This window comes from Schistocerca nitens, chromosome 9, assembly GCF_023898315.1.
Source record: "Schistocerca nitens isolate TAMUIC-IGC-003100 chromosome 9, iqSchNite1.1, whole genome shotgun sequence".
Taxonomy (NCBI): domain Eukaryota; kingdom Metazoa; phylum Arthropoda; class Insecta; order Orthoptera; family Acrididae; genus Schistocerca; species Schistocerca nitens.
The window spans coordinates 414,962,679-414,989,509 of record NC_064622.1 but is presented as its reverse complement, the minus strand read 5'-3'; the positions used below and the strand labels follow the sequence as shown (position 1 = coordinate 414,989,509).

The 26,831-nt window shown below is 40.2% G+C and overlaps 1 protein-coding gene across 3 annotated transcripts in view; it reads right to left on the bottom strand.

Moving 5' to 3' along the window:
• Nucleotides 1-26,288, bottom strand: part of LOC126203200 (lebercilin) — a 201,566-nt gene extending 175,278 nt beyond the window's left edge. For all 3 annotated transcript variants that reach the window (XR_007540240.1, XM_049937442.1, XM_049937443.1), the window contains exon 1: nucleotides 26,124-26,288. The gene's annotated coding sequence lies outside the window, so the exon portion shown is untranslated. The remainder of the gene's footprint in view (nucleotides 1-26,123) is intronic.
• Between the last annotated feature and the right edge of the window lie 543 nt (nucleotides 26,289-26,831).

Here is a 26,831-nt window from a genome sequence, read left to right as displayed (position 1 = left end):
TAATTAATTGCTGCATATTAAACAAATTAAATATAAAACACTGTTGAAAATATGGAAAAGAACATTAATCCTTGGTACACTATTTGAAAAATGGTGAAAATCAATGCACAAACACAAAAGATAAATCTTCCTCACTGGTTTAAATCTACTTTGTAAAAGGCATTGGCTTTTCTGACACTTCGAACATCCCTTGAACAGGGTTGCCACAAGTTTCCGCAAGTGAAATTCCCTCATATTTCCCTGATTTCCAGACAAGTTTTAGCATTTTTCCCTGACAAGTTCTGAGATCTCAAGGGTAAGTAAGGACATAAGTTGCCAAAAAAATGTAAGGATTTCCGCATTTCTCCCTCATTTTGTTTTGTTTTAGGGTGCGAAAACAACTAGGGTCATACACGACCATGTCCAAACTGTGAAACACAAAGACAAAGAGAGGACTTAAAAATGACTTCATGTCAATCCACGACGACGGAAGAAAAGACAGGTAAAAACAGGGATGTGGAGATAGGTCTATAAAAAACGTAATAGAAAAATGGAGGTCCCCCATGCTTCATTTGCTAAACAGCTGGTAACTCAGATGGCAAACCCAAACGGCAATGTAGACGGTCAAAAAAAGGGTATTCTGTCTGGAAAAGGTGGACAGTTAAAAGATGGGCGCAATGTGCACAAAGCGGTAGGGGAGCGCCACTTAACAAATTGCAATGTCTAAAAAGGCAGTGCCCAATACAAAACCTAGTTAAAATGACCACCTCGTGGCAAGAGGGCCGAGAGGAGGTCGTCCAAGCCACTGGGAGAGGCTTAATAATCAACAGCTTATTCTCATGAAGGGAGGACCAGCAGCGATGTCAAAGTGATATCACCTCCTTGACATACGGCAACACAGAGATCATCAGAGAGAATATAAGAACCAGTGGGCTGAGGTGCAAGGAGTGCAGCCTTGGCAGCAGCGTCAGCACCCTTGTTTCCTGTCAGATTGACATGACCAGGAACCCACATGAACATCACAGTGACTCCATCAAGAGTGAGCAATTGAAAGCTTTCTTGGACCCATTGCACTAAGGGATAGATGATGTACAGCGCACAGAGGCTTTGAAGGGCACTGAGAGAGTCTGAGCAGATGACACAACTGAAAACACTGTGTTGCCGGATGTACTCCATGGCTCGATACAGGGCAAAGAACTCTGCTGTAAATACTGAGCAGTGTGCCGGAAGCCGATACCAAAAAACGTTGGCGCCAACTAGGAAGACTCAAGTGTTGGTTGGCTGGAGGGGCGTTGGAAGTCTTAATGAGATTATTCCTTCTGACTTTTTCAGCCTGTTGGTTGTGTAGCTGGTGACTTCCCCCCCATGAGGCAAGAGTTTGATGGCTTCTTGCACAGCTGGATGAGGGGACTGCAATGCTACCATGACACTGGGCTATTTCACAACCTCAGAGCTGAATTTGAGGTCACATGTCTGCACGACCATGTCCTTCATGGAGCAAGATGTAGCAAGAGCAATACTGTAAGTGCCAGATGGTAGAATGCAGGGTTTGTGACTAGCCAATAACTTGCGAGCAACAGGGTAAGGAACCTTTTCCTTCACCCGCATCCCCTGGACAGCCCACTCACCGAGATAAATGGGATAATCTTGAGAGTCGGCAGCATGGTCGCCATTGTAGTTGATACAGCAGGGACAAGGAGGTGGACAATCGCCCTCATGTGCATCCCTACCATAGGTTACAATTTGGCCAAGCATCGACAAGACATTCTAGTTGGTTGAAACAACGCATTGGGTTCGGAATGTATGGTCGGACTGTGAGAAGCTCCGACCCTGCTTTCATCTTGGATGAAAGCACCACTCTATCAAAGGTGAGAAAAAGAATGCATGTGGGCACTAAGCTGGCATATACCTTTTTCGCTGCCCAATGGATGGCAATGACACACTGATCAGAGGTATGTTTGGATTTTGGCTTTAGTCAGACAGTCGTGCAGCCTAGTGTGAATAATACCACAGGAAGAATTCAAAGTTCTATGGGCATCAACATGAACAGGATAGCCATGGAGAAGCAAAGCAGCAAGCAGTTGTCGTACTTGATAATCATAAGTATCCTCCAAAACCAAAGTGCCATTACATAAACGGGAGCAGTATTTCACAGGGCCAGCAATTGCATTAACATCTTTCTGAATAATAAACGGATTTACTGTTGTGAATGACTGACTGTCTTCAGTACATGAAACTATGAGGAACTGTGGTGCAGGTGTGGTGGGTCTTTGAATTGTTAGCCTGTAAAGATGATTCGCTCATTATGAGACCCCCCTCCCATGATTGTCAGCATCTCCAATGGTGCACTCCTTCCAACTAAGGGCCCTTTACAATGATCGTTCACACCTCCCAAACACTTGACAGAGGGACCAATCGGCAATTTGGGAAGGTAGCAGCTCAAGCAATCACCCCAACCTGAGCCTGGCCCGTACCAGGGCGTACGTGCGAACCCTACCTGTATACCCAGGGCATCCCCTGGACAGCCCACTCACCGAGATAAATGGGATAATCTTGAGAGTCGGCAGCATGGTCGCCATTGTAGTTGATACAGCAGGGACAAGGAGGCGGACAATCGCCCTCATGTGCATCCCTACCATAGGTTACAATTTGGCCAAGCATCGACAAGACATTCTAGTTGGTTGAAACAACGCATTGGGTTCGGAATGTATGGTCGGACTGTGAGAAGCTCCGACCCTGCTTTCATCTTGGATGAAAGCACCATTACATAAACGGGAGCAGTATTTCACAGGGCCAGCAATTGCATTAACATCTTTCTGAATAATAAATGGATTTACTGTTGTGAATGACTGACTGTCTTCAGTACATGAAACTATGAGGAACTGTGGTGCAGGTGTGGTGGGTCTTTGAATGGGCCAGCTTTCAGGAGCAGACACAGAGGAGGAAGAAGAAGAAAAAAAAAAAAAAAAAAAGCAGCCTCAAACACCGAAGCGGAGGGAGGATAGGAGAAGGTGAACAAAGAAAGGAAAAAGGAACGAAAAACAGTGGTGAGACTTTCTTATGTCAGCTACAGACAGTGCAGAACATTCTCAAAAATACCCCAGACATGTTACCCAAGGGAGGGAAAAAAGAACAGCAAGAGGATACACATGCAGCAAGGGAGGACAACGATACTGCAAAGGCTGGGACCCCTTGGTAGATTTCGCCCCAATGTAAGCAAAAATCTTAAGAACTAACATCAACACGTTTTGTAATGAACTGTTTTTAGATGGAGAAAGCAAGACAGATGGTATATGTTTCATTAAGACCACTGTTGTTATTTTATTTCAATAAAGAGAAACACATTTGTGACATAAATACACATTTCCTTGGCGTCGCAAGACAGATTTAAAATATTTTCAGTGATTTCAGAAATAACCTCAGAAAAAAGGAGGCCTCTTGAAAGAAGTGTATAAGGCATAGAAGAGTTGTGTAGACCAACACTATAGGTGACCATCAAGAAAATGTTGGTTCTATGTTCTTATTGCCAATTATTAGTCACTGTGTTATGTCTACTGTTTACAGGTATTGTGCGACTTTTCTTTCAAGAAATATACGAGTACATAGCATACAAACCGTGAGCGACTGCCACAATGTTCTTCTTATCGTCCATACTTTCTAATATGTAAAATTATTTTTGAAGTGCCAAAATGTATTACAATAAGTAAAACGTCTATAAATGCTGTACTGTACAATGTACTTGTAGTGAGACAGTCGCAATTTGTGAAATCTTCGCCCGTGGCCTCTGGTCTGCCGAGGAGCACTGCCGTCCTGGGTCCTTGGATAAACTATGAAAATCCGCCGCATTATGCCACACACAAACAGATCCAGACTGCAAGCACATTGGTGAGACTAGATCCGATGGGCAGAGCTTGCACATTAGTGGGAAATGATGGGCTTCAGATCAGCAGGCCCTATCCATTAGTGATTCCCACAGAAATGGCCTGCGGTTTTGGCCTGTCGTGGAAATAAACTCGTGTGGCCAGCTATTTAGATGTCACAGACACCATGTTGATGAAATGAGATCACATTGATCAATCCATGCAACAGACAACTTGCACAAATGCTCTGAGAATGAATACTAATGAGGATAGGTAGCAGCTCACTGCAAAGATGATTGCTGAGTCGCAGACAGCACGCAGAACAATCACAACTACATTTTTGGTCATAAACTTTGTCAGAGAACAAGAGCATACACACATTCACACAGCCCCTCAGACACAACTCATGCATACATGACCGACATCTCTGGCTGCTACGTCAACAATCTCTGAGAATCAGATCCAAACAAACTACTCATGTCTCCCTCCCTCTCGTCAGCAGCTGCTAGGCTAGTGGCAAGAAGTGGTGGCAGCACTGACTAGAAGCTGAGGAGTGTGGTAGGAAGGGGAGAAGCAGTAAGAATGAGGGAATAGACAAGTGGCGCACATACTCAGCTGTGCCCAACCAGTGAGATTTTTGCATTTTATTTCCAGAACTTGTGGCAACCCTGTTGAAATATGTGTCCACAAATTTTGAACTTTATGAGCCAGTTGCTTTCGATTTTTTGTGGGTCTTTACTAAATCAACAACATTTCCTTTAATTTTTTCCTTGTGTTTTTCTTTCCAACATTTCCTTTAATTTTCTTCTTGTGTTTTTCTTTATCTCCTAGCTAATATTTCCTCATAGTTTATACTTTGTTTTTCCATATTAAACCTCACTGCTTGGAATTCCACTTTCATCTCTATTTTTAATTCTTCGATTACTTTCTCTTGCCTATCGCATTTTTCTTCAATACTACTTGCTTGCCTATCTAATTTTTTTCAAGTCTCTTGAAGGTACTTTCTTGCCTGACAATTTTTCTACAAGTCTCTATTGAAGCTATTTCTGTGTTTGTCAATTTAGAACACCTGACTTTGCTGCTAAGATAGTCTTACCTCTAAATTTTCCTGTCTTATTTTTTGGGATGCATCCACCTTTTCTGTGCTTCCTTCGTTATATCTGTTATTCGAAATTTCTTGTTTAATCTGCCCATTTTTTCATCCTCGCAGTCTGACAAATTTCTCCTACTTAATGTTAGCTCTCTCTACTAACAGTTTAAAAAGTCCAGAATATTACAGAACACCCAGAAACAGTTAGGACTCATCACACACAGTTTTGGCACTATTACTGCATACTGCAGTAATTCCAAATGCTCGCCTACAGCACTTGTAATACATGTCATTTTTTGCTACTAACGGCTGTTGCGTATTGTGATGTTGCATCTGCTTGTAGCGTGTATGTTCATCGTGTACCGTGACTTGTCTTCTCTCTTCTTTTTTCTTTCTTGTGGCAGTTGCATTAGAAGAGTAAAAACATTTCTCTGTAGCAGTCGTATCTGAAGATTTAGATGGTGCTGTCCTGCCATGCTGAGCCATTTGTAAGTTCTCTACCCTATATTTTGGATTAATGTTGGTTCTTGAATGTTGAATTCTTTAGCTTGGGGTACTTGTTTGACATTGTACTCTTGATTTTTAGAGCATTTGTGAGTCGTTTTACTATCAGATACACATATCTCCTTAATAAAGTACTTAACTGTGTGCCAAAGTGGCATGTGCCATATCAAAGTCCTACGCTCACTGCTCTACATAACTTAGTAAACTCACATGAATTACGATAAAGGTTTCTCTAAATTAGAAACACTTTGTATTAAACACAGCATATAATATATTTTAAGTTAAGAGAGACTGGATCAAGGATGTCCAAAGTCCAACATTCACACAGTATCATAATTTGATTTGTGTTAGCAATTGTTTTTCAGAATCAGTCCAGTCACTGAAAAATATCACAGTTTATTCTTTTCACAGAAAACTGACTTGAATTATTAATTTCCATGCCTACTTTTCATGCACTAATGCGTGACTGAGCACACTGTACCTGTCTGCAACCCACTCTGCACGCTCTCCAGGACTAGACTAGCTCACAGAGAGGTTCCCGCTTCCTGTTTACAGATCATGTATGTGGATTGCTTGATTTAAATGCATTGTAACCATATTGCTCATACTGTACTATAGTTCACATTCATTTTTCGTACTTTCTCATATTTAACACTAGTACTGTGGAGTTTCTGAGATTCCTAAAACAGTGGAAATTGGTCATTTTGGCCCCATATAAAATATTTTCATATTTGGCTTAAACATGTACTTTGTGTTAGTGCTTGTTAAGCCATATCTTTTTTCCAGATGTCCTTGTTCTTTTATTCGCTTTGAGTGCGATCATCACCAGCTGAAGTATGAATTTCTTCCTTTCCATTTTCTTGTTTGTTGCTACATTGTAGATGACCCATACATTTTTTGCCACCATGTCCAAGATGTTGTAGACAACATACATGGGCCGTCTCTTACATGCAACCTTTGTAGTATATATTTGTGTCATTTGATCAACCACATCCACTGCATACTTTGTTGTATTGAGAAATGTTATGGTTTCAGGTTTTTCCTTTCCTTCCTAGCATTTGCTACTTCAGCATGCAGTGTACTGAGAAGAATGACATTTTTGTTCTTCTTTCCTTGGTATATAGTCATGGCGCAGTCTGTGTTGCCACTATGATGCACGATGGTGGTGGAGTGTATTTCAGCATACACTATGTGATCAAAAGTATTCAAGACACCCCCAAAAACGTTTTTCATATTAGGTGCATTGTGCTGCCACCTACTGCAAGGTACTCCATACCAACGACCTCAGTAGTCATTAGACTTTGGGAGAGACCAGAATGGGGTGCTCCGCTGAACTCATGAACTTCGAATGTGGTCAGGTGATTGGGTGTCACTTGTGTCATATGCCTGTACGCAAGATTTCCACACTCCTAAACATCCCTAGGTCCACTGTTCCCAATGTGATAGTGAAGTGGAAACGTGAAGGGACACATACAGCACAAAAGCATACATGCCGACCTAATCTGTTGACTGACAGAGGCGGCCGATAGTTGAAGAAGGTCATAATGTGTTATAGGTAGACATCTATCCAGATCATCACACAGGAACTCCAAACTGCAACAGGATCCACTGCAAGTACTATGACAGTTAGACAGGAGATGAGAAAACTTGGATTTCGTGGTTGAGCGGCTGCTCGTAAGCCACACATCACGCCAATAAATGCCAAACGACGCCTCGCTTGGTGTAAGAAGCGTAAACATTGAACGATTAAACAGTGGAAAAACATTGTGTGGAGTGACAAATCACGGTACACAATGTGGCGATCCAATGGGGGTGGGTATGGTGAATGCTCGGTGAACGTCATCTGCCAGCATGTGTAGTACCAACAGTTAAGTTTGGAGGTGGTGGAGTTATAGAGTGGGTGTGTTTCTCATGGGGTTGGCTTGCACCCCTTGTTGTTTTGCATGGAACTATCACAGCATAGGCCTACATTGATGTTTTAAGCACATTCTTGCTTCCCACTGTCGAAGAGCAATTTGGGGATGGTGATTGCATCTTACAACATGACTGAGCACCTGTTCATAATGCACAGCCTGTGGCGGAGTGGTTACACAACCATAACATTGCTGTAATGGACTGCCCTGCACAGAGTCCTGACCTGAATCCTATACAACACCATTGGGATGTTTTGGAACGCCGACTCCATGCCAGGCCTCACCGACCGACATTGATACCTCTCCTCAGTGCAGCACTATGTGAAGAATGGGCTGCCAATCCCCAACAAACCTTCTAGCGCCTGACTGAACGTATGCCTGCGAGACTGGAAGTTGTCATCAAGGCTAAGGGGGCAACAACACCATATTGAATTCCAGCATCACCAATGGAGGGCGCCACGAACTTGTAAGTCACTTTCAGCCAGGTGTCCGGATACTTTTGATCACTTAGTGTATGTGACTTTCTTACTTCATCAGGGATTTCATGGCAGATCTTGTTCACTGCTCCGAGTAATGCTGTTTTCTTTTCTTCAAGTTTCTCAGCAAGTCAAGGAGATGTAAAGAAGTTGCCTGTCATCACATTTCTTGCTTGATTTAAATATGGCTCCGTGTGACACAGAACATCACACTCTCCATGTAGATGCTTCAGTCTATGCGTGTCTTTTTTGTCAACACACAGAAAAGCATTACATAATACTTTATTGTTATATCAACAGCCAACCAGAATTTGAGACCATATTTGTCTGGTTTGTTGGACATGAAATGGGTGAACATACATTTTGTTCTGCTTGGCATATGTTTCTCATCAATGGTTATATTTTCCCGTGGATGGTAAGAACAAATACTAATACAAGAGCAAATTTGTCAGCTGCCAAGCATTTAGCTCAGACTGATTTTTCATTGAAATGAAGACATCTGAGAAGCTCCTGAACAGCTGAAATCTGTCCCTTGGCATAATGTCCTTAACAAAAATAGGTCCCCAGAGTGCAACCATAGATCATCCACAGACATACCTTTTGTACAAATGACACCTCGAGCAGACATAATGGCTGTCAGTTTCGCCATTTCCTCACGTGACAGTCCAGTCACTGTTCTTTAGTACTTTTTGAACATTAAATCTACGTATTTCTTCATCAGATGCAGTATTGCTTCGTCAAAAATAAGACGGAAGGCACTGGTGACAGTGTCGTCTACTCACTGCGTAAGCAATAGGACCTCGCCTCTCCTTCAGAATGTTCATAGCCGACCTCCTTCCAGAAGATGAATAATTGGAAATTTCCCACATAGTTCCATCCCTAGAAATCATCTTTGTAGATGCTTTCAACTGTGCCTGTTGTGATGAAAAAGGCAATGACTGACAAAAGTCAGCATATGAATCCTCTTCCACTAGCACTCCCCATTCACAATATCATCATCTTCACTTGTCCCAGGTACGTAATCATCATCTTCATCAAAGTCAATTTCCAATTCAACTTGGAACTGTTTAAGAGATGTAACACTTCCTCATCAGAGTGTCCACACTAACAATACAAGTTTGGAAACATGTTTCGCAGACAAAGACTATTACCTGAATGACGTGATATAAGCTCTTATAGACTGTAATTTCCACATGCCAAGTTGAAACAATAAACAGCAACTGCTCTGTGTGACTACTGGCTGTTGCCGTTCATAGTTGAATAATTTATGTATATTCAGAAGAGAAATTACAGTGGGGTTGTTGACTCCTTCCGGCATTCTAGGTATGTCGAACGAAATGTCGAAGAAAATATAATTATTTTGTAAATCATAATACATCGTCGTAAGGAGGAGAGAAAATTAGGAAAAGTCATATGTCATTAATGAAGTAAATAAACTGTATATGACAATGAAGGGAAAAAAGTATGACAGGTGTCATTTTGACCACTTCTGCCACTGTAGTGTTAATGGAGAACTCCATGTCAGCAGAATTGCTATTCTACTTTATTACACCCTGTCACAGAATGAGTATGTATTTCTGCTTTAAATGATGTTGCTTCTTGTCAATGAGCATGTTTCTTTATAGAACTGTTGATATTTTTGGAAATATGGGGAATCCAATATATCAATATTTTAAAAAAATATCATTACAGCTCTCAATATATCAAAAAAAGGTATTGATATATCGGTGGAAAAATATCAACATACCTGCCTACAAAAATATCAGCTGTACATTGTATACTACCGGTTTTAGAGCTGTATACTGAAGTACTGATTTATTGTTAGATATTCTGTAAATCAACAAGCTGGCAGCCTGCCTAACCTCCTTAGAGCAAGGATCTAAACGAAAACAATACATGTTCACGCTTGGCAATAACCACTTTGTTAACAATGGTAACTGCATGTCAGTGCCAGAATAAAAAGTATCTGATGGGTCCATCATTCAGTTTCGTCACATATTGGATTTGTCCAGAACACTTCATCTCGACTTCCCTGTTTTTTTCATCTCTGCAAATGCGAGCAACCTACCAACTGTAGTGTCAGAACTGGGTGGTGAAGCTAAACATTGCAGTTTCTGTTCATAGCACTGAGCACCGATTACGGCAACATTTCCCCTCACACATCTCCACTGACCAATCTTCTCATTTAGATTTTTGTTCATAATTTTCAGCAAATGTTTTAGAAGAGTGTCGATGTAAAAAAATAGCACAGTAGTTGCATTAAAATTTGTTTTTTAATGCAGCTGGTGTGCTGTTTCTTCACATCGGAAATCTTGTTATTCCAGTCATACTGTCACCCCCTCAGTGCAATCAGAGTTCTACCATGTAGTCAATGAGAAAGATTGGACATGATGAATGCTCAAAAAGTAGTAAGACTCCTTCACACAGTGAAAGTAAAATTGTAAAGAACGACTTTTTAATATTTTCCAAAAATTGTGAAAAAAATATAATTTAAAATTAAAATATTGGCACTCGATATTGCCGTTTTGAAATCACTTTATCAATGTATCGGGGAATATATATATCGCCGAAATATATCAATACTTTTTTGAAAAAATATCAATATATCAATATTTTATCAACACCCATAGTTTGTAGTATTAGTGATGGAGTTTGTTGTTATTGTGCCAGTTACTATTTGGCAGCAAAAATATTCTACACTGAAGTGCATATTTGTACATGGGATTGTGTGGTATGGTGTGAACATACTCCCATAGTACTGAATGCTATTAAACTCAGTAAACTCTAGTTATACAGGAGTCACCCTAAGAGCCAATGCTGAAAGCACGAGAGTATGTGTTATTTGGTTTTATATTTTCATTGAAGTGGGAATGGGAAGATGATTGCAGTACAATAATTTCTGCTAAAATGTATTGTTTGTAGTATCTGTTGATAATGGATTAACAAATTTGCTTAACTACTGAGGCACTTTTCGCATTTGCAAAGAAGAAAGTCTTAGTTTGCAAGACTATAAAGCATATTCAATGGCAAGAAGCAACACCATTCAATGCAGGAATACAAACTCATTCTGTCAGACGTAACAAAGTACAATGCAAGTTATATCAAAATCTGCTAATATGGAGTTCTCAAGAAAGCATCAAAAGTGGATGCAAACTAAAATAAAACAGGACACAAACAAGATACTTACAATGCATTTAAATCATGCAATTCCCACATGGATTCATTATGCGAGAACAAATGTACACGAATAAATGATGACTAACTGAAACCCTCAGCTGCCGACAGGTGTAGTTGATATACCTCGATGTGGACAGCTGAAAATGTGTGCCCCGACAGGGACTCGAACCCGGGATCTCCTGCTTACATGGCAGGAGATCCCGGGTTCGAGTCCCGGTCGGGGCACACATTTTCAGCTGTCCACATCGAGGTATATCAACTACACCTGTCGGCAGCTGAGGGTTTCAGTTAGTCATCATTTATTCCAGGGAAAAGCTGCACGGTCATCAACAGTATATGTTCTTGCAAAAACAGTTACTTTCTTCATATATAAATGTACACTAGTCGACAGAACACTAGGCAATGAAAGCTGTTTTATATGAAACAAAAACAAACATAGACTCATTTACTCCAAAAAATATTATGAATGCATCCAAAAATAAAGCAGACAAGCAACAAATTCTCCATGCAGTTAAAAAGAGTGCAACACCTATAAGAAGTTGTAATCAGGAACACAATGTGATGAAACCAGCTTCTGTGTCACATCATGTCAGATGGCTTTTAGCTTTTGACATACAGCACAATTATTTCCTGTGGTTGAAATTTAAATATTGTATTATTATTATTATTATTATTATTATTACAGGATTAATCACTACAAAGATTATTTAATAACAACATATTGTTGTATTCCTGTTATATCACTCCACAATGTCAGTCTTCATGACAGTAATGCAGTCTCTGCAGTTATTCCACTTTTAATCTTTCCTTCAGCACAACAGTTTGTTTCCTTCACTATAAAATTACACTTTTCTTCATCAAGAAAAAACTGTAAATGTGCATCGGACAAATATTTGCTGGTAGATTGTCCAAAAGTGTATTGCCTGCTCCACAGTTACCCAACAAAACACTTCCCTGCACTTCACACCACTCTATTAGTGACTTAGGGAGCCCATCAGTACAAGATCTCTCTTCAGGTGACAGCTCACTTTCACTGTCTTCATCAGTGATGCTGAAACTTTGTTTGTCCCTTTTGTGGACATATTCATAGTTTGCATTTGTACCTTTTGTTCCTTCAAAGAAATTACTTCATCTCCATTATTACTCTCGTTTAAGGAAGGAGCACGACAGTCTGGGTCAGAATGATTGCCATTTCTGAAAAGTGATTCCTCAAATAAACTCAATTCCTCCAACCATTTTCAGATTTCCTCTATTTATGAATCCATTTTCCATCAGACAACCATACGGTCTACACAAGCACTGCACTATGCCACGAATGTAAACAAAACATCAGTACTAGTAAGAAATACATACTGATGCTACACTGTAATCAGGTAACATTTGCCATTCATCCACTGCTGCCACTATCACAGAACATTTCCCACTGGCATGTGGCGCCCATTTGTTTTCAATGCAGCTGTGATTGTATATGCACCACAGGCCAATACCCATGACCCCTCGCGTGATTAAATATGATGCAGACAGAAAAACGGAAAAACTGATGTGTGTCATAAATAAAGCACAAAGCAATGAAAGTTTAACCAAAAAATTGTCAGTTTCAAATGTTTAAATATTATGATGGCTAAATAAAAAGAATCACACAAAGATTCCAAGATGAAAAAGAATGATAGAAGAAAAAACGAGAGCAACTGAAAAAGTTAAAGATGGTGGTTCAATTAATGTAGCGGGGGAGAGGGGGGGGGGGGGACAAGACGACCAATTAACTAAATAAAATAATGCCAAATGTCACTCTGATATAGATTTAAAAATTTAAAAAATTCAACCCACTGAGGCGAAAGGCAAATTCTGGAAAGCCTAAGTGTAACTAACACAATAAAAATATATCTAAAAACAAAGATGATGTGACTTACCGAACGAAAGCGCTGGCAGGTCGATAGACACACAAACAAACACAAACACACACACAAAATTCAAGCTTTCGCAACAAACTGTTGCCTCATCAGGAAAGAGGGAAGGAGAGGGAAAGACGAAAGGATATGGGTTTTAAGGGAGAGGGTAAGGAGTCATTCCAATCCCGGGAGCGGAAAGACTTACCTTAGGGGGAAAAAGGACAGGTATACACTCGCACACACACACATATCCATCCACACATATACAGACACAATATGTCTGCTTGTGTCTGTATATGTGTGGATGGATGTGTGTGTGTGTGTGTGTGTGTGTGTGTGTGTGTGTGTGTGTGTGCGCGCGCGCGAGTGTATACCTGTCCTTTTTTCCGCCTAAGGTAAGTCCTTCCGCTCCCGGGACTGGAATGACTCCTTACCCTCTCCCTTAAAACCCACATCCTTTCGTCTTTCCCTCTCATTCCCCCTTTCCTTATGAGGCAACAGTTTGTTACGAAAGCATGAATTTTGTGTGTGTGTTTGTGTGTCTATCGACCTGCCCGCGTTTTCGTTCGGTAAGTCACATCATCTTTGTTTTTAGATATATTTTTCCCATGTGGAATGTTTCCCTCTATTATATTGATATTAGTAATTTGAACCCAACAATTACGTTTGTTATTGTCACTGTTGCATTCCGAAATCTTTTCTGTTGTCATATTTTCTCTTTCTGTTTTCGCCAGTAGTTTCACTTTGTATTCACCTTCTCCTTTTTACCGTAATCTGCTATACAATTTTATCCCGCCTATATATACTCAATAATATGTAACCCACTTCCAAACCATAACAATTTTTTTTTTTTACCACTTTCAACGCTACCGTCGCTATAAAATCCACCATTTCTAGTTCACAAACAGTTCCTTTCACCTTTTAAACAACCATTTCGGCTAGTTCTAATAACTTTCGCTTTATTTCCATTTCCGTTTTTCCCACATCACTGATAATTTTTATCCGCTTCCCACAGGTTTTAACGTCATTATTTCTTCGTCAGACAATTGTTAGCCTCATTTTCATAATCTGCGACCACAAAACCACTCCTTTTAATATATTACACGCAGTTTTTTCGAAATTTTCCCGAATTTCTCCGTCCTTTAACGTGTTTTGGCGGCAACACAACCACCTAACCTTTGTGCACATCGTTGTCTACCAACCGAAGTCCAACATAGCCCAGCTGTAACCAACACCTTCTCGCCTTTTTTCACACCAGATCTCCAGTTACTTTCCAGTCCACCTTTATCTCTCCCCATATATTCTTATTTTCATTTTCATTTCAGCCTCATGTTACACTTTCCACCTTCTAATACCATGTCACCCTCACAACACCCCTACAACGACCCCATTAAGTTTTATTTACATTCCCTTCGCAAACATGCCTTCGCCCTAGCCAGATTACGCTCCCATATTCTATTTTCTCAGGCTTGTCTGACATTTGGCATTACCCCCAAAGGCCTCACACTTAAAGTTCCCATCTCTGGCTGCAACCCTTCTTTCCATCAGTCCCTATACCAGTTCCAAACTGAACAATCCATTGCCCTCACCCACCTAATCCTTCACCTACACATCAACTCAGCCAATGAACACACCCGTCAACTCCTATCCTTAATAAAAGTCCTTAATCTTTCCTCTCCCACATCCACACCGGCTGTTCAGAGCATCCTCCTACAAGCCAACCATAAATTAGAACAGCATGCCGCCCTCCACCTCAAAAAACTATCCAATCTCCTGGTTTCCCACCTCCGGAAAGGCAACTCACTCACCCTTCACAACCTTTCCAGCAAACCTCAACCTCCTCTCATTGCACACCAACCCAGTCTCTCCCATCTACTCAATCTCCCACTTCCAGCTCCACTCCCTCCAAAACCTCAAAATTCCAATCAACACCACCTGGAACCACAACACCCTAATTCAGTAGTTAACCTTTCCTCCAAACCTCTCTCCCAATCCGAAACCTCTGTCCTATCCAAAGGCCTCACCTTCAGCCCCACTCCCAGATTCAACCAAACAGCCCTCGTCAAAGATTTACTGTCCTACACTCGTACTCTCTGCTGGAAATATCACTTTGCCACGAAGAAAAATGATCCTAATCCTACTCCTAATGATCCAACTCCCCAAGACACCATCCAAATTGAACCCTGCCTGGAACAGTTCCATCCTCCGTCGCAGTGGGACCCACCTCCTCTTCCTCAAAATCACCCTCTCCAAACCTTCCAGGAATTTCTGACTCCAGCCTTGCATCTCAATCCTTCTTAAAAAACCTTAATCCTACTCCCAACATCACCACTGCTGAAGCCCAGGCTATCCGTGATCTGAAGGCTGACCGATCCATCGTCATTCTTCCGGCGGACAAGGGTTCCACGACCGTGGTACTTGATCGTCAGGAGTATGTGGCTGAGGAACTGCGTCAGCTTTCAGACAACACTCATTTTTAAAAAAAAAGAAAGAGGTCTTTAAATATGTCTGCTTGTGTCTGTATATGTGTGGATGGATATGTGTGTGTGTGTGTGCGAGTGTATACCTGTCCTTTTTTCCCCCTAAGGTAAGTCTTTCCGCTCCTGGGATTGGAATAACTCCTTACCCTCTCCCTTAAAACCCACATCCTTTCGTCTTTCCCTCTCCTTCCCTCTTTCCTGATGAGGCAACAGTTTGTTGCGAAAGCTTGAATTTTGTGTGTGTGTTTGTTTGTGTGTCTATCGACCTGCCAGCGCTTTCGTTCGGTAAGTCACATCATCTTTGTTTTTAGATATATTTTTCCCACGTGGAATGTTTCCCTCTATTATATTAACACAATAAAAAAATAGATAAAGGCCAAGAAAAAAAGGCAGCACAGGTAAGTCATTAAAAGATCAGTCAAGACAAGGCATTAAAACCGAGAAATAAAAAAGAATAAAAAAAGGTGGGAAGGATAAAGGCCACAGAGGGGAAGTCGGGAAGAATGGGGCAGGGCTGCAGCACGTGAGGGGTGTCCCACCAACCCCTCAGGCTATCATGAGGTCAAAAACCCTACCTTACAGGGATGAATAGAAATCACTTTTGCGTGCAAAATGTGGCTCCAAGTCAGCCGCTTCCGCATCCTATGCCAGCACCAGAGGTAGCATGTCAGGAAGATTACAATGCCGCCTCGAAGAAGCCAAATTAGGGCAGACTATGAGTAAGAGGGACACCGACAGGAGGGCTTAGCATCAGCAGTAAGGAGGATCCTCATGTCAGAGAATGTGGCCTCATGTCGGAGAATGTGGCCCCAGGTCAGCCGAATGTGGTCAATGCAGACGCAACAAAGGACAGTGGATCCCCTGTGAGAAGCACACGGGGGAAACTGCCACATGGTTGTAGTTTCCCTAATTGTCCTCATTTTTTTGGTGAGATCAGGGCAGACCATTCCGAGTTCCAGACTTCCAGAAATCGATGTGCATAAATGAGCAAAGGTCCATTTCTGGGAACCACATTTCCAGGATTAGCATCTTGGTGACCAGCTTGGCCAACTGGTCATCTCATTCACGTCCCAAAATTCCAGTATGACCAGGGTCCAAACAAAAAGGACTGGTTGCCCAATTTGATGGAGGTCAGAGACAAGATACTGGACAGATGTAACGAGCGAGTGAGGAGAGTACCAAAGGTATACAGCCACAAAGCTGCTAAGGGAGTCACTACAAATTAGGATACTCATACCAGTGCAAGAATGAATATGGCTAAGGGCTAGTTTAATGGTCATCAATTCAGCAGTGAAGACACTGCAGTCATTTGGCAGAGAGTGGAGTTCACTGCACAATGTATGTGTGTATGCAAAGCCTGCTCGTCCACCAACTGTTGAGCCATCTGTGATTACGACTACCAAATCCAGATATGTCTCAAGGATAGCCAAGAAGAGGCAACGAAAAATCGTGAGGTCAGAAGAAATTTTTGGACCAAAGGAGACTTCTGATCAAATCCGAGGTCGGGTATAAGGCATGGGGGCAGATGCAATGTCCCCTGACCATAGGCAACAATGGAGGAAGCTACGGCTCCAAACACAGACACTGGAGGCATGCACCAATTGTAAATTCTGGGTAGCTGTTGTGGGAGGTGGAACTCCATTCCAGGGAAAAGTATACAGTAGTTGAGATGTTCAGGGAAGCTATGAACATGAATAATGTAATTCAGCAGCTGTTGTTAACGCCTGATAGGTACCTGAAAGACTCCAGCCTTGACTAGTAGGCTATTAACAGGGCTAGTTCAGAAAGCTCCTGTCGCAAGTCAAACCACATAATGATGAATGGTGTCACACATCCGCAATGCTGAGGGTGATGCTGAACCACATGCATGACACCCATAATCAATACGGGAAAGAATCAGGAACTTGTAGAGCCACAAAAGGGCAGAGTGATCTGCACCCCAGCTAGTGTGATGAGGCAGTGAAGTGTATCGAGGTGTTGCCAGCACTTTTGCTTATGTTGGCATAGGTGTGGAAATCATGTCAGCTGGGAATCGAAGACCATCCCAAAAAGCAGTGCATCTCAACTACAAGAAGTAACTGATCGTCTAGGTCTAGCTCTGAATGTGGGTGGGCACTACGATTGCGACAGGAGTGAATGACACGAGACATGGCGGCTGTAATCCGAAAGCCATGGTTGAAAGACCTAGACTGCGCCTTTTGTATGGCACCTTGTAGGTGATGCTCAGCAACACCCATACTATAGGGGCAATAATAAAGACAAAAATCATTGGCTTATGAGGAGGGCAATACCGAAGACCCCATAGCTACCGCTAGAACACTGATGGCCACCAGAAAGAGGAGGCGCTAAGTACAGAACCCTGCAGGACCCCATTCTCTTGCAGCTGGGGAGTACTAAGTGTAGCACCTACTCGAACCCGGAACGTACCATGCGACAAGAAGTTCTTGACAAAAATCGGGATTAAACCACAGAGACCATACTCTCAACAAAGTAAGGATGTGGTGAAGCCATATCATGTCATAAGCCTTCTGTAGGCTGAAAAAGACAGTGATGAGGTGTTGATGACATGCACAGGTCGTCAAGATGGTGGACTTCAGGTGAACCCAATTATCAGTAGCGAAGCAGCCTTTGCGAAAACTACCCTGAGATGCAGCCAAAAGGCCACGAGACTCAAGGAGCCAACACAGCCGCTTGCACACCATGTATTTGGGCAACTTACAGAGAATGTCAGTAAGGCCGATTGGGCGATAACTGTCCATCTCTAGCAGGGTTCTTACCCGGTTTCAGCACCAGAACGATCGCGGTTTCTTGCTGCTGAGATGGGAACTCATCCTCATTCCAGATCTGATCAAAGAGGGCAAGGATGTGACATTGACTGAGAGATGTTTCAGCATTTAATAAATGAAAAGCACCAGTTTGCTTTTGTTCTAAAATATTAGTTTTATTGTGATAATCGGTTTTCCGCTCACAAAGCCATCTTCAGACATTTACTAAGCATTGTCACCAATGAAGTTACAATGTTTGCAAACAACATTGGAAGAGAAGTAACATGTCTAGACTGAAGCAGAAACATAGATTAAGTAACGTCTTTGACAGTGTGGTGGTAATGCAATGAAGAAGTAAAAAAATTGAACAATAAATAAATAAAAATGGAGTAGACAGGAAAAACTTCAACACAAAATAGGAACAGCATGCCTACATAACAGTTTCTACTAATAAATAAAACTAATAAAATAAAATAAAATTAGTACTTGACGAGGCTACATCAGGAGGTACAAAACATGGAGAGTGATATACAAACCAATTAAAAGAAGAAACAATTATCAATGTAACTACAGAATACATAAGGAACATAAGCAACATCAATAAGATAAACAGAAATAAATAAATGCAGGAAAATGGAGGCATCTGAGCGAACATAAGAGTAAATGCAATCTTTGAGAGTGTAGTGGTACTGCACTTTAACATTAACATTATATTCAAAACTGTGGCTATGTAACAGTTTGCATTGAATAAATGAACCAAGTAAAATATAAACAATATTTGATGAGACAATTACAAGAGGTGTTAAACATGGACAGTAATACCCTTGACACACCAAGCTTGGTTGCAGTGGCCATTAGGGTGAATGTCTGGACAGCTTCTACAGTTTTTGTCATTTGTTCAGGCTTGTAATTTCACTTGGGTTCAAAATCTGGAACAAGATGCTCCAGTTGTTCCAGTAATTGACACCGTACAGTAGACTAGAACCTAATTTACAAACCAGTCTTACATAACTCTTTTTAAAATTAACAGCTACAGTTGATCTTAATTTTAAAAGGTTGCTTGACTCCCTACAATATCACAGATCTGTCAACAATAACACTATTACTAAATTTAACTTCATTTTACATTTCCCACTATTTAATTAAATTGATGTAAATATCAAAGACTGGAGCATTGTCAAAGAATGGTGTTTCTACCTTATTGTTCAATTGGAGACTTTGATACGCAGTTACGAATATATGTGAAGATCAGTAGTAAATGGATATGATTATCACACCAAAAGAACTTTAACTATTTGTTGAAAAGATGAGCAAATCTATTACCAGAGAAAACCCTATAGCCGCAGTGGGTACCATGATACACATTACAAGCTAAAACAAAATTAATAGTAAAGAATTTGAAGCTAGTATCAAAAAATGATTTTTAGCTACATATATCAAGTGAAGACTGTATTACACGATTATCAATGTATTTGTGTATCATGAGTAAATCTTTATGGTTATCACAAAATGAACTTTATTTATCATAAAGAAAATGAACAAAAGTGTCATAAGGAAAGTTCTACAGCTTTAGTGGGGACAATGACAACCAGTGTGAATTTTTTTTCTTTTCTTTTCTTTTTTTTTTTTTTAAAAAAAAAAGAAAGAAAAAAGATTGATAAATCAAGATTGTATTATGATAACCTCTGTAACAGACTAAAAATAACCAGTACGAATTTTTGAAAAATGTTTATCATAGAGGGCAAAAAGATTGATAAACCAAGATTGTATTATAACCTCTGTAACAGTAGAGATTAAAAATATAATTTCTCTCAGAATCGATGAAAATATGGCAACAAATAGCACCATTAAAAAATGCAATTCAAACACCAAGATGTGACATTACAGTAGCCATTATCAGTACTTAACTGACGGGGTTCGATGGTTTGTACCACAAATTTCTCGAGAGATAATAGCCAGTATTTACAAAGCAGGGCACCCAATATTCAAAATAAAATGTGTGACGCATTACAAATGTGTGCGCTTCAGTTCTCATGTAGACACAAAGAAAGAAATCTGATGAGGTTAGGTACTGGGATCTTGCAGGCCAAGGTGCAGGTCCTCCTTGGGCAATTGCTTAAGGTATGGGTTAAAGCTGCACAAACTGGTGCTGTAAAGTGTGCAGGGGCACCATCATTATAGTATCACATCCTCCCTCTGACATAAAGTGGTACCTCTTCCAAACTGTGGCTTACATTTCAAGATGGAGAAATACTGCTACTTGATAAATAAAATTATGTGTATTATATTAAATAACAAGCGGAGAGATTTTAGTAACAAAAAATGAAATCTGCACTTTCCTTCAATAAGATGATGTGTGCTGCTACTGAAAATCATCAGATTTTAACCAAAGCAGGTTGCTTCATGGTTAGGCCTACAGATTTTAATGAAATTTGACACAGTTAATACCTGAATTAAAGTAAGTTCATATCTCTGGCACTGAAATGTGTAACCCCCGGGGAGGGCAGAGACTGCCCCAAAGTTACTAATTTTGCCATTTAAATAATAACAATAATAATAAAACTCATATGTGACAACCTAGATCCTGTATGAAAACAGATACAGCCCAAATGCTTGTCTCATTAGTTAGCTAGCACCTCTCCCTTGTAGGAAAATAGCAATAACGCGTTGCAGTGGTTGATCTTTCAGATGATACACATACCAATTGCTACATAAGTTATTTTTTCATGTTTCCAATACTTTTCTCTCATTTGTGGATGACAGTACTGAAATATTTGGTATGTATAGAAAGGTGAGATGGACAAGTTCATCGAACAAATTCAGTTGTTTTACTTGCACACACACACACACACACACACACACACACACACACATTTTGAAAATTCCAAAACTGTCAAAAAACATTATTTGGAAACCCCAAAATGTAATGTGTGCAAGGTCACAACACACTGCAAATTGCCTCATTATGTAGCTTTTAGCTAAGTTTAATTCCTCCCAAAATATCTATGAAGTACTCCAATACATACTTTTTTTTTACTGTAGTCTAGAAATATGTATTTGTCAAAAAGGACACTATTGCAACTGACACAGAATTTTAAACAGGAGAGACATTATTATCCAACATATTCAACCTGAATAAGTATTAACACTATGTTTCACACTCTGAACATATCCATCATTATCTAAATAGAAAGTCACATAGGAAGCACATACCTTGATGACTGGTGATCTTTGTCATTTGTAGTGCTAAAATTGGAGTAGGCCTATTTCAGTTTCAGTTGTCCAGCCCATATGCCACTTATAATGTTTGGCAGAGTATATGGTTTCAGGATGTTCCTGAATTTCACCCACCTGTCTTCACTGATTAAAAAGTATGTTTTAGCTGGGCCAGATGGATTCAGGTGTTTTACCAAAATATCATAATACTCTTCAGAACAGTCCATATCAAAGGCAATGGACCTCTTAAAAGTGTTGTACACACAAATAATTTAAGAGCTTAAATTCTTGCAGAATCAGAAACACTGTGTTTAGCTGAAGATGTACAGCAGCCCTCTATACAGTGGATCATAACATATCGGTGTGTACACTAATTGGTGGAAACAGTTGAAGATTTCATACACAAGTTTTGCAATAAACCGGAATTGCTGAAAAGTAATCATTTTGTAGTAAAGCAGCAATCACATTAGGCCTATCTAGCTTCACTGAAAGAAACTCTTGAGATTTTTCAGAGAATTATTCTTCTTGTAAAAGATGCAGCACAACCATTTCACAAGCAACAATCCCAGGCCATGGTGCATCCTTTTGTTCTGTATATACGAAAATCAGGTCAACATCATCAACTTCAAAGACCATTTGTATCTCATTCATTTGACACCTGCAGTACATTATTATTGGAAAACCATTATCCCCTACACAAAAGATGCAACACTAAGCTTATAAAAAAATTCACCATTTTCCAAATGGACATCATCTCAATATAAAAATTGGAAAAAATTTAAAATATCTGACAGTGCATTTTGAGGACTTTGGAATTGATGCTGCCTGTGGCATTCCTTTGCCACTAGCCATGGAAATAGCACCTGTGATGGAACTGAGCTGGAGCCAGTCAAAAGATTGGCTGCCACAAGTAGTCTCCATGAAGTTCACACAACCAATCGTCACTGCACAAGCACTTTGAGATATGCATCCCAAGGGAGAAAAGGGTGTTCACTTCTTCTATGTGTCATCAGAAGACATTGAAAATATGTAATGATGCTGTTTCACTGAATGAAAGGTTTGGTGAGTGCAGTACAATTCCAAACACCAGGCATTATCACCATTTTATACCTGCCAGAAAGGATGTAGTACGATGTACCAAACTTCAACCTTCATCAAACATGGTCTGGATTATCTCTCACATAACGCAGAGGCACAACAGTCTGCAAAACAATACCAACAAATATTGCTGCGGCATGGAATCAGGCCATCTTCTTACATTATGTGTGTCTATAACTCTAAGTGGTACCTTGCCTTTGTTATAAAGATGTCCTGTATCAAATTGGACCAGCTAAAGTTTACTTTTTAACCAGTGAAGTCAGCTGGGTGCAACACAGAGACATTTAACAAATACTGTGCCAAACATTATAACAGGCAGACAACACACATTTTACAGGACAACTGAAATTGAAATATTCCAGTTGTTTAAGAACTTTCAGCACTACCAAGAGCGAAACGTCTATTTAGATAATAATTTGACATGTTTGGAGTGTGAAACATATTGTTCCTACTAACGCAGGTTGAAAATGTTTGCAAGACTAATGTTTCTCTTGAGTAAAATTCTTTGGCATTTGCAATATTGTCCTTTTCGGCACATACACATTGTCAAGGGTACAGCAAAAAAGTTATGCATAGGTGTACCACAAAGATATTTTAGGGGTAATTACACTTATAAGCTAGTTACACAATGACGCAATTTGGAGCATGTGCGACCTTGTGCACATTGCAATTTGGAGGGGAGGGGCAAAACTGATTTTCAACAATTTCGTAAGTTTCAAAATCCAATAAGTAGTTTGCATGCAGGTAAGACAACTAATTTGCTCAGTGAATTCAGTCTGACCACCTTTCTATACATACCAAATATAATTTCCATACTGTCACTGACAAGAAAGAAAAAAAGAAAAGAAAAAGGGGATGCAAACTTGCAAAACTGTACAGGTGTTAGGAGGTCACACATGGTGGCTTCTTGTATACAAAAGACAAATAAAAGCAGCCAAAACAATTAATTTGGGGGAGGGGGGGGGGTCTAGTTCAGTCCATGGGGGTTACACATTTCAATACCTGAGATATGACCTTACCTTACTGCCAGTAATAACTGTTTCAAATCTCATTAAAATCTGTAACCATTATGCAACCCCAATCTGATTATCTGCAATGGAATGACCCAGATAAGATATTAGGCTTACTAGTAAATGAGTTGGGCCTACATTACCCGAGAAGGCATTCAACAAAAGAGTAATCTCAAACAAGCTAGAAACAAGTAGGGCCTACCAAGAAATACTCTGAAGCAGTAGTGCAGAGCAATTTAAATAAATAAAACAAAAGTGATGAACAAAGTAGTCGCCTGAATTAAGCTACTTGAAGATTGTTTGAATTAAGGATTTTACATTGAAACCTGAAATGAAGATGAAAGGGGAGATACAATACTGCGTGAAGAGTTTGACAGAGCACTGAAAGACCTGAGTCGAAACAAGGCCACGGGAGTAGACAACATTCCATTAGAACTACTGATGGCCTTGGGAGAGCCAGTCATGACAAAACTCTACCATCTGGTGAGCAAGACGTATGAGACAGGCGAAATACCCACAGACTTCAAGAAGAACATAATAATTCCAATCCCAAAGAAAGCAGGTGTTGACAGATGTGAAAATTACCGAACTATCAGTTTAATAAGTCACAGCTGCAAAATACTAACGCGAATTCTTTACAGACGAATGGAAAAACTGGTAGAAGCGGACCTCGGGAAAGATCAGTTTGGATTCTGTAGAAATGTTGGAACACGTGAGGCAATACTAACCTTACGACTTATCTTAGAAGAAAGATTAAGAAAAGGCAAACCTACGTTTCTAGCATTTGTAGACTTAGAGAAAGCTTTTGACAACGTTAACTGGAATACTCTCTTTCAAATTCTGAAGGTGGCAGGGGTAAAATACAAGGAGTGAAAGGCTATTTAAAATTTGTACAGAAACCAGATGGCAGTTATAAGAGTCGAGGGGCATGAAAGGGAAGCAGTGGTTGGGAAAGGAGTGAGACAGGGTTGTAGCCCCTCCCCGATGTTATTCAATCTGTATATTGAGCAAGCAGTAAAGGAAACAAAAGAAAAATTCGGAGTAGGTATTAAAATTCATGGAGAAGAAGTAAAAACTTTGAGGTTCGCCGATGACATTGTAATTCTGTCAGAGACAGCAAAGGACTTGGAAGAGCAGTTGAACGGAATGGACAGTGTCTTGAAAGGAGGATATAAGATGAACATCAACAAAAGCAAAACGAGGATAATGGAATGTAGTCAAATTAAATCGGGTGATGCTGAGGGGATTAGATTAGGAAATGAGACACTTAAAGTAGTAAAGGAATTTTGCTATTTAGGGAGTAAAATAACTGATGATGGTCGAAGTAGAGAGGATATAAACTGTAGACTGGCAATGGCAAGGAAAGCGTTTCTGAAGAAGAGAAATTTGTTAACATCTAGTATAGATTTAAGTGTCAGGAAGTCGTTTCTGAAAGTATTTGTATGGAGTGTAGCCATATATGGAAGTGAAACATGGACGATAACCAGTTTGGACAAGAAGAGAATAGAAGCTTTCGAAATGTGGTGCTACAGAAGAATGCTGAAGATAAGGTGGGTAGATCACGTAACTAACGAGGAGGTATTGAATAGGATTGGGGAGAAGAGAAGTTTGTGGCACAACTTGACTAGAAGAAGGGATCGGTTGGTAGGACATGTTTTGAGGCATCAAGGGATCACAAATTTAGCATTGGAGGGCAGCGTGGAGGGTAAAAATCGTAGAGGGAGACCAAGAGATCAATACACTAAGCAGATTCAGAAGGATGTAGGTTGCAGTAGGTACTGGGAGATGAAGAAGCTTGCACAGGATAGAGTAGCATGGAGAGCTGCATCAAACCAGTCTCAGGACTGAAGACCACAACAACAACACCATTGAAACGTAGCACATCAAGCAAAACCACAGTTACAGAGCTTTAAAATTTCACCACACACAACTCAACAGATTTAACAGAATTAGAACTGAACTCAAAACTGTCCGTCACAACCTTCAGAAAGTCAAACCAAGCTTCAATTTTTAAGAGGCGCAAAAATTTAAAGAGTGAATGATCAAAACTTGTCAGATTTTGTAATATTTGTTAACTGCATGGACAATCAAACATTGGATATCAGGGGGGAAAAAAGTTTAAACAAAAAGAAATCAATCATTTAATAGCCTATGTACTATTTGATGAGACGTTCATACTGATCATGACGATATCTTGATACATTAATTTATAAACCAGATTTGATTGAAGAATCATTAACGCACAATGGATGGTTCGGGAAATACTAGTTTGCACCGCTGCGAGGCGTTTAATAATCATTTTCCGTAAAAGGTCTAACAAGAGATCGATTTTGGAAAGTATTTCGTTCAGAATCAACAGCGTAAAAGAAGAAATTAGAATGTAACCGGCTTTTGGACATGTGATAACCATGAGGAAGGAACATTACTTTACTGGGAAAAATCTTGAAACAGAAATTCTTAGTTGCTCATGAGGTTTCGAAAAGAAATTGACAATCAGTGTACCACCAAAGGAATATGTAGGCAATGAAGCACTAAACAAATAAAATTAGACGTGTCAGAAAATACAGCAGTAATTTACTGTACATTCATAAGATAAACACTGAACTGTCTGGCAATTCTCAAGCGCTGTCACAATCATTAGATGCTCTAACACACAAGAAACTTACCTATCATTCCAGGATTTGCCGGTCCTTTGCAACAGCCCAAAGCTCACAAGAAAAATATTGCTCCTCTTCCGAATTTTACGTCGTATTAAACCTTAAATTACAAGTAACAGCAGCTCAATAAAAACAATGACACATTTCAACAATGCTTATTTACAAAACAGTTATTCAATTTTCACAGATCAAAGAACATCGTAAAGTCGTACAAAGTAACTAAAAAAATCAAAGATACAAACTAGAGAAAAAATTATCAATCGCTCCAACGATTGAATTCCATTGACATACAACAAAAGTGGTGATAGTTGGTCAACACTAAAGTGACGAAACTGGGGTTACTTGTGGAACACGCAAAGTCGTGTGGCGCCACTCGAGTGACGCCACATAAGCCATTCCAAAAATTTGCGCTGTCATCTCGTGGCTGACGTTCGGAACACCACGGGACAGTTCAGTTGTACAATCTCTCGTTAGCAGCCGGTTAAGCTCTATTCACGGAATAGCTCGAAAACCGCGTTGTACGAACCCGGAATACACACTAACCGGAGATTAAACTCGAGATAACTTAACCAGCGATTTCTGGCCAGTTAGCGAGCTTAACTGGGGAATACCGTTTCAAGTTGCCTCAGATAGTGACGGATGCAGGGAGCTATTGCGAGATTTTGGCTGAACTGTTCATGAGAATGAGGAAGGAAAAGAAAGAGAGATGACGCCGAT